General features: G+C 41.4%; 1 pseudogene; it reads left to right on the forward strand.

Moving 5' to 3' along the window:
• The first annotated feature begins 3,004 nt into the window (after positions 1-3,004).
• Positions 3,005-8,183, forward strand: LOC148868055 (protein ZW2-like; annotated as a pseudogene).
• The last annotated feature ends 2,196 nt before the right edge of the window (positions 8,184-10,379 follow it).

Consider the following 10,379-nt stretch of genomic DNA (forward strand, 5'->3'; position numbering starts at 1 on the left):
AACCAACAAACCAGAATGACGAGGAAAAATCATACTTGTGATCATGATTTTCAAAACCGGACCGGACCGGACGGTCGAACCGGAAATTTGAGAAGCAATCATCTGATTGGTTCCGTTTTCCTTAAAATAGTTTTTTTCCTTAAAACCATTGATTTTGATCAATAAACCGCTGAACTGGCCGGTTAATCGTTTGAACTGTTTGAACGTTCTTTATCGTTTTTCAAATTTTTAAATTTTTTTAATTTTTTTGTTAGAACAGGCTGGCCGTTCGACCCAATAACCGGACCCCTGACCGGTTTGGTCACCGGATAGGTTTTAAAAACCATGCTTGAGATTTTCTCCTTAAGCTGTGTTTGGTTACAGTGCAATTTTATTTGCAAGAGTACAAATGCATGGAAGTGCAAATAAAAAAAATATAAATTCTCGTTTAATTTTGTTTTAGGTTCTATTTTATTCTGCTGCATGTTTTAATTTATTTCATTCAAACAAAATAAACTAAAATTTAAAACAAGAATAGGTCAGAATTTACAATTGAATTATTTACACTTATAATTTTGCATCAATACAAATTTACAACCAAAATGAGCCCTAACTTTCTCAATACGCGATCCAACTGAATTCTTTTAAACCATTTTCCTCTTTCTCTCTCTCTCTTTCATCATAAACATTTTTCATTAGTATTAATTCCAAAATTAAAGAACCAAAAAGAAAAGACTTGAAGACCTTCATGGAACATATGCTAGAAAGCAAGGCTCTTAGCGAGTCTAATTAATATAACCCAAGCCCAACACTATGAGATTCGGCCCCAAGACAATTCCTGGCCCAACCTCGATTACAAAAAGTCCAAGTATTTAAACCTCGTTATTCCCCAACCATAACACAATGTAGACAGGCTTAAAGGTTAAACCTGGCCTGGTTGCATTGTCAAGTATAGGACTGTAGAGCGTGAAGAGAAAACATAAGAGGATGGTATTTTTCCAATACAAAACAGATGAATCGACTGAAAAAGACACTTCACTCGATGACTTAAAGGAATGACAGACCACTAGACACTAGCTACTAAGATTTGGGCCTTTCTTGGTTCAGCTGTGGTTGGGCTTTTTAAAGCCATATAGACAAAGGAAGATTATGGTTTAGTCAGATGTTCTTTAAAGGCAAGGCCCAATAGAGGTTCAGGTTCAAAAAAGAATACTGGAAATAGAAAATTTCAATTGAACTTGATGAAGATTGATTTGACTATCCAATTACATCGCAACAAGTGGCATGACAAAGACCACCGCATAACACCTCAGTGTCATATGAACAGTTATGGATCTCATTAAGTCAAGGACATGCACCTTAGAACCAGTCCGAGCACTTCATATACAACTCGGGCATCTCGGGATAGCGGTTAGCAGTACCTCGTCTAAGGCCATCCTATGGTACCTCGTCAATACTGGTCCAAGGGACCTTGGCATGGGGAGCGACCTCCCCCGAAGGATTTACTGATCTAATTGAGGTCCAGGTGGCAATCTAAGAGACATACTCACCAACCTCCCCTGTGTGCATCTTATCACTTGCAGGTCCTCTGGAAGTCGGCTCCTACACCGATCGTTCCGGAGGCAACCAGATAAGGCATGGAAGCCTAGTCCGCGTGTGAAACTACCTCCGAGGACTTTGGACCAGTAAGTCACGTTCTCTTAGGAATCTTAGACACGGTGTATGAAGCTCACACCAACCGATGCCTATATAAAGACACCCCCATTTTCTATGAAAGGTACGCGCTATTTAGATTTCACAGTTCACTAGCTCTCTAATTCTCTCACTTTTAGCTCTTTCAAAGCTCTTTGCTGACTTAAGCATCAGAGTGCCCACCCCGGGTAAAGCAACCCAAAAACTCTGATCATCACTTTCTTGTAGTTGATGCCTGAGTTGTCTGCTAGTAGGGAGCACCAAATCGTGCACCATCAATTGGTGCCATAACGCGCTACACAAAAGCTAAGTTCTCACACATTCTATAAATCTCAAGCAATGGCATCCTCAACCAGTAACAATAGCAGTTGGATCAATGGAACCCCCACAACATTTATAAAACCAAACAGGACAACAAACCGATCAGGGGTCCGGTTTCTGGGTTGAATGGTCCGACCGTTCAAACTAAACAGACGACCCTTCTAACAAAAAAATAAAAATAAATAAAAACCGTCCAAACTGTTGAACGGTGCGACTGCTCGGGTCAATGATTTGTTGCTCAAATCAGCAATTTTGGGGGAAATAACGGTTCTGGGGTAAAACGAAACTGATCACCTAACCGATTCCTACTTTTTTTTGGTCCGACCATATGGTCCGGTCCAGTTTTGAAAACCATGAACTCTCATAGGGGGCAAAACTAAAACCATTTGGTCCGGTCCGGTTTTGAAAACCATGAACTCTCATAGGGAGCAGAACCAAAATGACCAGCACTGATGAGCCTCATTAGCCGTGATTGCGAGGTCTCCTTTACAAGTCGAGCCCTCCATTGCTTCTGTGGGAGTCGACAAACAATGAACTGTGGAGTCGCCCTCGTGGGTTGAGCCCTTCAAGGCCCCTATGCGAGTTAACGACCTATAGATAGTGGAGCTGCCCCCACATGTTAAGCCCCTTGTGGCTTTCGTAGGAGTAGACAACCAATGTCTCTAAGAGCTAATGTAGTGAAACCGCAACACCGACCTACAAACGCAACAATATAATAACCCACCAGCTCGCAGCATGATTAACACGACCACTAGAGAGTTGGACGTAGCAAGTTTGTCGCTTCCATGAATCGAGCCTTGGCTCGTAGGCTGAACTATGAGGGGAGAATCTGCCAAAACGATGAAGAGTAGAAGAGGTGATCTACTTCAATGAAGATGATACACGCAAGATTTGTTACCCTCATAATGACGCCCTCGTAGTCAAGCTCATGATCCATGATTACAAGGTAAAAAGGGTATTCATTGATTTCGATAGATCAGCAAACATCCTATTTCTTGGAGCTTTCGAGCAAATGGGACTATGGAGGGAAGACCTAACCCGAGCCGATGTCTCCCTGGTTGGTTTTGGCGGTGGAGGGACCCAAGCTATTGGACAAATCAACTTGTTAGTGACAACAGGAACCGTGTTGAACAAGACGAGGTTCTGGCATGACTTTCTCGTATTGGCAATGGCGTCACCATACAATGTCATTCTAGGCCGGTCAATACTTTATGCCCTCAGAGCGGTGTTATTGGCATACCACCTTGCCGTGAAGTTCCCCACTAACCACGAGATAGGAGTAATACGCGGTGACCAACTCGAATCACGGAAGTGCTACATTGCAACATTGAAGCATAAAGGGAAGCATGTCGATGTCAACCTGGAGCCGTCGTTGGAGAACAACGAGGAAAGGAGCTTGCTCGTTGGAAGACCTACCATGACCAACCATCGAAAGAGTGGTAGAAGATGTCGCTTCTATTATGGCCATAGAGTCAAGTTGGATAGATACACTTGTCAACTATTTGTGCCACGGGACCCTCCCTAAAGATTGTAATGCATCTCGAAGGGTAGATCGGTAGTTAGCTCACTATTTAATCATAGGCGAGCAACTGTATCGCAGGTCGTTCAAGCTCCCCTACCTACGTTGCTTGCGCCCAACTAAAGCAAGTCAGGTGTTGCGAGATCCACGAAGGTCTCTGCGAAGGGCACCTGGGGGCAGAGTGCTAACCCAGAAAGCGAAGCGACAAGTATATTATTGGCCGACGATGAAGGCAGGCACGCAAAAAGTGATGCGAAAGACACTCGATAGCCCGCTGCCAACCTGAGGTACCTAACTAGCCCATAGTTGTTTGCGCAATGGGGGATTGACATACTCGGTCCCTTTCCACCGGCAACCAAGCAGAGAAGGTTCTTTGTCATTGCGGTAAACTACTTCACCAAGTGTGCAGAGGTCGAGCCTTTAGTCTCTATCACAGCTCGAAACGTGCAAAAATTCTTCGAGAGAAACATTGTCTGTCGCTTCAAGCTGTCACGCGTGCTAATCTCAGACAACAGAAAACAGTTCAAAGACATCAAGTTCTAAATTGGTGCACCGAAATGGGGATTCAACAAAATTTCACCTCGGTAGCTCACCCCTCAAGCCAATTGGTAGGCTGGAGTGACCAATAGAGGCATCTTGCAAGGCCTCAAAGCTCGACTCTCTCAAGCTAGGGGTCTATGGGTGGACGAGTTGCCAAGTATTCTATGGGTCTACCGAAGTACGATCAAGACAGTAATCGATGAGACTCCCTTCAACTTGACGTATGGGACAAAGGTTGTCATCCCGACCGAGATCGAAGTGTCAACCTTACGGTCAGAGATGTACAACAAAGAGGCCAATAAGGATGAGTTGCTAATTAACCTCGACCTAGTGGAGGAAGTTTGCGACTTAGACTACATCCAAACCGTTGCATATCAGTTGCGGGTAGCTTAGTATTATAATGCCCAAGTTAAGAGACGCCAATTTCGACTTGGCAACCTGGTACTCAAGAAAGTTATGGTACCTGAGCCCGGTTGAAACCTTAGAGGGGAGGCAGGTACCTCGTGCATGGAACATCGACAATCTGTGAAGATACCACGTCTAAGGCTCAAGTGTAGCCTCGACCTACGTAAAACACAAACCTTGATCACCCGCTTCGGTGACCAGGATAAAGCTAATCTACACTATAAGCGCCTCAGCTAGAAAAATTAAAAAGGGGAAGCTAAATCGCTTTTAGCTTTAAGGCCCCCTCAGGCCAACCTAGAGACACGTCAACCGATCTATGCACATCGGTTGACTTTGTTGCTACCCTAATTGGCTAGTCCGCTTTTTTGCATCATGACTTAAGTGAACTTCGGTTCGAAGGAAGACCAGTTCACTTTCAACACCTCGGTAGACGTGCAAAACTAGCTCGACAGTGTTTTGACTTTGTCGCTACCCTAATTGGCTAGTCCGCTTTTTTGCATCATGACTTAAGTGAACTTCGGTTTGAAGGAAGACCAGTTCACTTTCAGCACCTCGGTAGACATGCAAACTTGGCTGACTTCTTCACAGATGACCTCCACCTCGGTTTCAAGATCCGCATCAACCTTGTTGGCTACTCTTTCGAGGACCAACTTGAGGGACATTGCATTGAAGTTTACGTAAGTGGAACGACCTGAGGAGGCAGTCACACAATTTAAAGCCCTTAAGGATGGCACAACCAACTCTACTCCTGAGGTGTTTGGCCAAATTGCATAACTCCTTGACAGTTGCATCCCTAGTATGCTCTTAATGTTGCATTCAACCCTTAAACCCTTCCAACTAGGGGAGCAAACTGGATTGAGGTCTACGAATTGATCGAACTAGTCATTCTAGGCCAAAGATCTAGAGCGAGCTACTCCCTTTGCCGAAACGACTTCGTCTCAGGGAGTGGGGGCAATTGATGAAGGGTGATTTGGCCCTTCAAAGACATCGCAACACGTGGCACGACAAGACTGTCATATGACACCTCAATGCCACACGAACAGCTATGGATCTCACTAAGTTAAGGAGGCGCACCTTGGAACCAATTCGAGCACCTCGTATACAACTTGAACACTTCGGGAGAGCAGTTAGCAACACCTTATCCTGGGCCGACCTGTGGTACATCATCAATATCGGTCCAAGGGACCTCGATAGACCTGTTCATGGGTCAAGTGGGTTGGGCTTTGTATATGTATCAAGAGAATACACTCAGGCCCAAGCCCGAGCCCGACCCGACCACTAGGCCTAGGTCTTGAGCCCGAGCCCAACCATCATATAAAGCCCGGGCCCAAGCCTAAGCCTGACTAGAATAAAAATGTGTTTTATTTATATTAAAAACCTTCAAAAACTCAAAAATAATAAACATCACACTATTACTTGGAAAAAAGAGAAGAACAACAAAGAAAAAATATTGCATATATATTTTGTATTAAATAAAATATATTTTTATTATTTAATATATAGTATCAAGTCGGGATCAAGCTTGGGCTGGGCTTTTTTGAGAAAGCCTGAGCCTGGCCCAAAAAAAAGCCAGGCCCGATGCTTTAGGTCGGAGCCCGAGCTTGCGGGCCTAAAATTATGACCAAGTCTGACTTATAACGGGTTGGGCAAATAGGTCTAAACCTCATCATGAGGAGTGACATCCCCCAAAGGACTTACTGATCTGATTGTGGCCCAGGTGACGACTTACGAGACGTGCTTGCCGACCTCGTTTGCGTGCGTCTTATCACTACCGGGTCCTCTAAAAGTCAACTCCCATACCGATCATTCTGGAGGCAACCAAATAAGGCACAAAAGCCTAATCCTCATGTGAAACTACTTTCGAGGATTTCGAACCGATAAGTCACATCCTCCCGTGAAACTCACACAAACTGACGCCCTTTATAAAGGCACCCCCTTTTTGTAAGAAAAGGACGTATGATTTAACTCTCATAATTCACTAACTTTCTAGCTCTCTTTCTTTTAGCTCTTTGAAAACTCTTCACTAACTTAATCATCAGAGTGTCTACCCCAAATAAATCAATTCAGACACTCTGAACATCACTTTCTTACCGTTCAAACATACAGCCTACTCTGGCATCCGAGTTTTCTACTATTAGAGAGTACCAGATCACGTACCATCAGAACCCTTTTCTTGTTTCTTGTTATGAACTTACATTGAAAATCCAAATTTCTTTTTACTCCACCAAACCTTATATCTATAGATATATAGGGCATTTGGAAGACACCTTTTGTTCATTTTCCATTTTATTACGAGACGAAAGTTAAGGGGTTGGACGGCAAAGTTACCAAACTGATTTTTTTAGAAGGCTGGAAGATATTCGAATTTTTAGACTCTACAAGACCTTTTAAGAAAGTCCATCCATTGACAAATTCACTCAATTTTCACTAGAGATTCTTGTTTATTTAGACTCTATAAGACCTTTTAAGAAAGTCCATTCATTGACATGTTCACTCAATTTTCACTAGAGATTCTTGTTTAACCGATTGAAGTTGCCATCCTTCCCTAATCAATCTGTAGATTATAACTTAAAGCTTTCAAAAGGTGAAAGGATACATTCAGGCGGTTTTTACAAGTTAGCGGTGTTCCAAATCAGCACTCCTTTGTTGAGTAAACCATGACCAACCAGCTGTTGTTTTTGACATTCATTGGCTTTAAAATTCAGATGGCCAAAAAAGGGGTTTTTGCCCATAAGGGCAATTTTTAGCCCCTAATATCAATAAAATAATTTTTTTAATATAATTTTTAGAATAGGTTAGTTTTTTTGAAAAAATATCGAAGGAACGATTCACATGCACAGGACCTTAGGTCCTGACACACTACCAACAGTACTTGCAGGAGAAATCAAGAGCGGCTCACAGGGACGTGTTCCTCGTGTTGTCGCCCCCTGGTTCAGCTCCTTAGAGCGGGCCTTGTTCTGTATTGGCGGATTCATACCCGGACTGGTGTTCCGGCTCGTTGCCAATTCCGCTGGTGACCTGTCGCAGGACCAAGTGCAGAGAATGGAAACGCTGAGGGCTAAGACATGTGCGGAGGAGGAACTGGTGAGTGTGGTGGCGCCACCCCTGTCTGAACTTCTGAGGCGGGGAGGGAGGACGGTGAATGGGGAGGAGGTGAATGTCAATTCCGTGCTTGAAAGCATGTTAACTAAGTTCGAGATTTTGTTGGGGAGTGCAGGCATGCTACGAGAAAACACTGCAACCAAAGTGATTCAGATACTAAGCCTTGTTCAGACTGTGAGCTTTTTAGCAACCGCAGCGCAGCTTCAGCTTAGGATTCGAAGGTTGGGTTTTCAAAGAGACGCCGAGCGAGAGGGTAAGATGGCTTACCGTCTATGGCAAGCTGAGTCAAATAGAACGAATAGGTTATGGTAAGAGGAGAGGGAAACTATGCTCTGCTCTAATTTTGGAAGAACTCAGATGCAGAGAGAAAGAAGAAGAAGAGAGGTGGGGGAGATCGGAGGTGAGGAAGGTTTGCCACCGTTGTTGGCCGTTCAAAGGAGAAAGGAAATGAACAGTATTTTTGCGCTGTTATTTATTTATTTATTTTTTAAAGTAACCTATTCTAGAGATTATATTACAAAATTTATTTTTATATATTAGGGGCCAAAAGTTGCCCATATCGGCAAGAACCCCTTTTATTTTTTCTTCCTATTTCTGAGTCAATGATTCATCGTCATTCTCTTAACCTTGTCCCAATTATATGAATCAGCTACATGAAAAGCATATCACTTTTTCTAACGAGTGCCATTTTTCAGTCAATTAATGATGAATGTATAAGCGGATTTGTACTTTACTCAATAAAATAAAAACAAGAATGTTTTATTGAATGAAGCAAAAAATATTTTGTTCAGATAATTTTGGTGTTTTGCGAGTCTTTTGCTCTGCGGAAAGCTCAAATGACCAAAGAATAGCCTTTTTTTTTTCATTTGATATTGCATAGACAGATAGATGCAAAGATGAGTATGCGGACAGACTGCAAAAAACGAAAATCAAGAAATTTTGAATGAAGCTTTTAGTCTTTTCGGTTTTTAACAGCTCAATAGATCACAATGCAAATCAAACAGCCCAAAAGCTTCAACATGTCTATCTGTCCACTGGGCTGTTGGAAGATAAAGACTTGCCAAACAGCCTCAAATATAACCCAAACTTGTACATTATTGGTTGTTTGTGGCGCTTGTACATTATAGATTGTATGTGGGGGACTCATGAAGCAAAAATTAGTTTGATCAGATAATAAAGAACTAAGGCCGTGTTTGGTTTGAAAGAGAAGGTAGGGAAAGATAAAAAAAAAAAAAAAACCCTATACAAACCTACCTTTCCCTACATTTTCTTTCAAGCCAGGCACAGCCTAAAAATTCAGCATTGTAATCAATTTATCTATTCAATCGGGTTGATTTTTTTTTTCTGTAAAAATATTCATGTTACTATAATATTAAATATTATTGGCAGTATCGTGCAGGCCCAAGGGTAATGGCTCGATTCTATCGACACAGGCCCATCCAGCAGCCCATTCCAAACGCAACTCTTACAAGTTACAAGGATATGGCTCTGTTTGGGTTGGATAACACGTCGAAATCTTTAGATGCGTATGGAGCAACGACATTTCTATTCAATAGAGGTATTGATGATTCCACAGGATTTTAGGCCTGCATTGAAACGTCACATTTGATATTACAAGACGAGTCATCAGTCATACTCATAATTATTGTATTTACATACAACGTTAATATAGTCAGTAACTTATGTAAGAAATTGAAGTAGGGAGCTTTTATGTCATTCTTACTTGGGTTAAGTTAGACTGATGGAATCCATCATAAGCATTATTTTTTTTGGTATGTATTATTTGATAAAGATATATTAATTTTTATTTTTAATATTATTTATTAAGATTGATTAGACAATACTATATAATGTACAAAATCTATTTTATACAATATATAATATGAAATATTATATAATATGTATTATTATACGTGTCATACTATAATACTTTTCTATATAATATAAAATAATTTATTATATACATTATCGGGAGTAGGGCTGGACAAATACGACCCCACCTTGTCCCTAATCACTAAAGTTTTGATTTCTTTAAAATCCGCTTTGAGCCCCATAGATGGTAAAAAAAAAAAATTGCCTCAATTTGGGTGAGGCGAGTCAAAGACCCAACAGGGGCATGCTAGGTTATCATATTTACGTTGGGCTTTCAAATGCATTATAAAAACATACAATTAAAAAGATAAATGTTTTGTTGTCATCAGATTGGAGTTCACGTCTCCGCCCCACAGCATTTCTCTGTCATGTATTGGAAACATCATTAGAAGATATTTTTAATACACAACGGGAATGTATTATGGGGCATTGTGGGGCGGTGATGTGATCTCATCAGATTGAACCCTTATAGTGTTGGGTCAGGTTCAAAAACCCTCATCTTAGGTCACACAACTCAAACCATGAATCTTAAATGGATAGAATGGAACCCTGGTCGTTAAGATCTTAAGGACATGAATCACTTTACTATAATTTTCTCTACTCTGTCTGCGTATTGCTTCTCTAAGTCTTGTAATGAAAAGTCAAAACGAACTTGCATCCTACTTAATTAGTAATTGGGTTTCTTTAAATACCTAAACATATCCAAAATCCAGCAGTGTTGATTTTCGTAGGTGGGTTGGTAGTTGTTTCAACTTGCAAGCAGATCCTATCATCTTTAGGCGGTTATTAGGAGTAGGAGGTGTTATTTCCGAGTTGAGTTGAGCATTTGTTAAACTTTAAATACAAGTTCAAAATAATTGAAGCTGTTTGATCTAAACAATCCCACTTGCGCATCTAGGGGTGTCAATTGGATCATTTTTGGTCTAATCTGATTCCATCCAAAATGATT

The sequence above is a fragment of the Nelumbo lutea genome, chromosome 2, assembly GCF_056320005.1.
Source record: "Nelumbo lutea isolate HS-2025 chromosome 2, American lotus-T2T, whole genome shotgun sequence".
Lineage (NCBI taxonomy): Eukaryota > Viridiplantae > Streptophyta > Magnoliopsida > Proteales > Nelumbonaceae > Nelumbo > Nelumbo lutea.